The sequence below is a fragment of the Mercurialis annua genome, linkage group LG7 (genome assembly GCF_937616625.2).
Source record: "Mercurialis annua linkage group LG7, ddMerAnnu1.2, whole genome shotgun sequence".
Lineage (NCBI taxonomy): Eukaryota > Viridiplantae > Streptophyta > Magnoliopsida > Malpighiales > Euphorbiaceae > Mercurialis > Mercurialis annua.
Window position 1 is genome coordinate 34149795 of NC_065576.1, and position 4212 is coordinate 34154006.

Here is a 4212-nt window from a genome sequence, read left to right on the forward strand (position 1 = left end):
AAAAGTGCATTTTAGCTCAAAATGGAATTTGAGCGTTTTTAGCCGAAAATTGCTAAAATAAATTATTGGAGATGGAATTGTGAGGTATTAAGGTGATATTATTTATTTGGAAATAAATAATACAAAGTTTATCGAGTTCAAATGATTAAGCGATTTATGGACTAAATTGGGCGAAATATAAGTTCGTAACCGAATCGTGAGGAGGTGTCAATATTAGGGATCAAAGGGGAACTTTGCCATAAATATATAAGGCCACTTATTTGATTTTAAACTCAGAATTATACACTTATCTCAGCTGAAAACCCTTGACCATCTTCAACCTCAAGAACACCATATGCAACACAATCTTACAAGTGCCATAACTTCTTCGTTTTTGGTCTGATTGAGGTGATTCTTGCGGCCACGGAACGAGGGGAACGAGCTCTACACATCTATCCCTATCAATTGAGGTAAAAATCATCACCTATTAGTTAGGGTTTTCTGCTTTGAGTTCGGGTTTTATTGTATATAATGATGATGATGAATTCAAAGCTTCCATTAGTGTTTTTGATTAATAATTTGTTGGTTGAAGCTAGGTTTGATGTTTGAATTGGTAAAATATGATAGTTGTGGTTTGTGTGATGTGAGAGTTTAGTTATGGCTGGACATTTGAGTATGCTTAAGATTTTTGTGATGGGTGGTGGCCAAAGGAGGCCTTGGTGGCTAAAGGATGCGCCACCGTGCCAAAGCACGGTGGGGCTGCGTTTCAGCAGCCATGGCAGCCCCTCCCTTGTCCAAAACAGGGGAGGTCCTAAGGAAGGTGAAGGGGGGCTGATGCCACCCTTCGTTGGGGGTTAATCACATTAAAATTTACTTAGAACGCTTAGCGATACGTAACTAGTTTCAAGCGTAACGCAAAAATAGTTTTTGCACGAAAACGTTAGGGAGGTTGAGATAGATTTAAGTTGATGGTTATGGCATGAATTAAGGTTAAAATATATGGATTAATATTGAGTACATATCTGTTTTAATCGACCGAAACGTTAAAGAGATTACTTGAGAATTTAACGATGTTGCTGGAATTAATGCGCTGCGGAACAGCCATATTTCCAGGGCAATATCTCGATCTATATAGCTCCAAATTAGGTTCCGTTTGTTGGTACGGAAACTTAAGGATGTCGTCTTTAAATGTATAAGTATAAGTTTCTGCTAATTCGGCCTTTAAATAGCTCAAATAAATCAGAACATTATGTCGCGCATAGCAGTTCTGAAATTTAGGACAGCCCTAAGTTATTAACTTCGGGGCCAAATTCCGACACCTTCGGGTGATAATCTCGGTCCGAGACCTAAACGAAAGTTGTAGGCGACGTTCTGAACATTAAGAATGTCAATTTTTTTTAGGAGTCAGACTGTTTTAAGTAAACGGTTTCAATAGCCGAATTTGGCTAGAAACCTAGTTTTGGATTAATTAATTATAGTTAGAGTGTAATTAATTCGAGTTACTATCGAATTTGTGTAGACTTGAAGAGGCGACTACCAATGGAACCCGGAACTTACAAAACGCAATATCGCTTAGCTGTTATCGAAGGATATGGATAGCAAGCAGTGAGTATATTTTACTCACTCTTATTATCGTATTAAAAACTATTTTATATATACTGTATATATTATTATTACTAAATGCATCGCATAAATTGTATAGTTTGATTTGATTGAATTGTTCTTGTTGGATTGGATAATACTTGAATTGTTGTTTGTGGATTGATTTGTTGATATATGGATTGCATTACTTTGTTTATGACTTGTCGATTATTTGCCAATGTGAATTTGTATATGATCCAAAGAAACGAGCTACCTATTGGGCGTCAATAGGCCGTGTGATCACCGGTGTTTATGAAAGTCTAGATATTCGTACATAGATACGTTTGATATGAGCTCATTAAATATTGATCATATTTATAATTATGAAATGGAATATGTTTGGGTATCGGAAAGGAGGATTATAATTGTGGCAGATACGAGTAACTCGGTCGAACTATCTCGGGACCCGTATCTGGTGGGTAACTCGGTCGAACTATCTCGGGACCCACAACTTGGGATTAAGTAGTGACATGATGTAACTCGGTTGAACTATCTCGGGACTATGCCACGTGGTAGCGGGTAACTCGGTCGAACTATCTCGGGATCCGGCCACTCGAACGATATGATTCAAATATAATACGAATTAGGAGAGGTTAAGGAGTTTAAGATTAAGGTTTCGATCGGATCAAATACTTGTATTTAGTGAATTGTTTGCAATTGTTGTGATTGTATATGTTGGAATTGTGTAAAATGTGATTGTATAATATTTTAAAAATGTTTTTTTTAAAAAAATGCGATGCTTATTTTGATAATATGGTAAGTAAAATATACCTCACTCAGCTTAATAGCTGACCCCCCAATAGTGTGTTTTTCAGGTACCTAGATTCTGAACTTGGCTAGAAGTTCGTCTTTAACCGGAAGTTCCTTTGTCTATGTATAGCCCCGACTTCCGTAGATGCTGCAGTAGTGTGATGTCTGACCAGTGTAGCAGTGAAATTTTATATGGTTTATAGTTGCTGTCAGTTTGTATATATTTGTTTGGCCACGATAGTTATGCTTTGTACCACGGAGGTAGATTCCCGTGATGTAACTTTGACACTAGTAGTATATGCCAGGTTAGTACGTACAAGGTACGGAAACGATAGACCCGAGCAAGTTGTAATGTTTTACCAGTGCAAATAAATGTGTCTTTGTTAAATGCTTCCGTTTGTAAGGTCCTTATATGATTAATGTTTGCGAAAAAGTTTTAGTGAATTTCAGGCTTGTTACGGGTTTCGGAACTACAATTCCCATTCCCTAGCGTCGGTCGCGGCCCTCGATTTTGGGTCGTGACATTAATATTCTTATATTTCAAACAATTGCTCATATTTTTTCCACTTCCTTTCTATATTTACTATGTTTGCTTGCTCTCAAAACAATTACGATTGACTTGCTATAATTTATTCCCCTTTTATAAATAAGAGTAAATTAGAAGCTATTTTAAAATATATATGGAAGACAATAGTTAAAATCAAGCAAATATAATATGTTGACATCTATAAAATAGCTAGGTTGATCACCTTCTAAAATAAATTTTAAATTAATGGTTATTTTCAAAATGAATAAAGAAAGAAAACAATTCAACTAAATGTTTTCAAGTAATGCAATATGTTGTCCTATATACTAAAACTGTTATTTTACATTTTTTTTATTATTTCTTTATAATAACATTCCCAGCTAATTGTTTCCTTTTTTTTTATTCTGAAACCTCCAATTAACATGATAAGGTCATCTAAATCAAAATGACTAATTATATTTTTTTGTTTACTAAAATTGACATCTTAGTTTAATTATTTTTGCTACTTTAAATAATGGGAGAAGAATAACCATTTTATACATGTGAAAAAAAAATTAATATATTTTAATAGAAAGTATTAATCTATATTGTTTTTTTGTTTTCATTCTAAATTTTACAAAATCGGTTCAACTGGCAGTTAAATCGGTTGAACTGGTTGAACTGCGAACCGGTGGCCATACCGGTTCGGTTTTTAAAACACTGGTTGAAAGATATCATATTTATTGATACTATTTCAATAGAATAATTTTTAATATAATTAGACCAATACTTTGTGATTAAGGTAAATATTTAATAGTAATAATTATTTTTACTAAATAAGAATATCGGAAATCATTTCATTCTATAAATATATTTGATCATTCAAAAGATTTACATTAATACCTTAAATTCAAATATTCTACATTAATTTTCATAAGTTCAAAAAATTTCAATTCATGCTCATAAAAATATAATCACACTATATAAATACCACACACACATCTCCTTTTGTTATAAGAAAATTACAGACCAAAATATTATTCAACCATACAATTAGTTCCATTATATTAAAGATAAGATCTCATCAATTATGGCTTCATTTGCTCATATTTTCCTTATGTTCCTCATTTTTTCAGGTATATATTTTTATATTAATTCATTTTATTTTTAATATACATAAAGCTTGGAATTAAATAAAAAGAACTATAAATTATAATAAATAGAGAAATAATTTTTTTGGTTATTTATCTTGCAGCTGCATCAATAGTTCCTCAAGTTCAGGCTCAACAATGCCCTCACGAGTTATATCCAACAGGATGTGTTATTGAACAATGTTG

At 33.1% G+C, this 4212-nt stretch overlaps 1 long non-coding RNA gene across 1 annotated transcript; it reads left to right on the forward strand.

The window, feature by feature from the left end:
• The first annotated feature begins 268 nt into the window (after nucleotides 1-268).
• LOC126655816 (uncharacterized) lies at nucleotides 269-2758 on the forward strand. Its single transcript, XR_007633096.2, has 3 exons — nucleotides 269-449; nucleotides 1499-1584; nucleotides 2424-2758. It is a non-coding gene; the product is annotated as an uncharacterized LOC126655816 (long non-coding RNA).
• Nucleotides 2759-4212: the final 1454 nt, after the last annotated feature.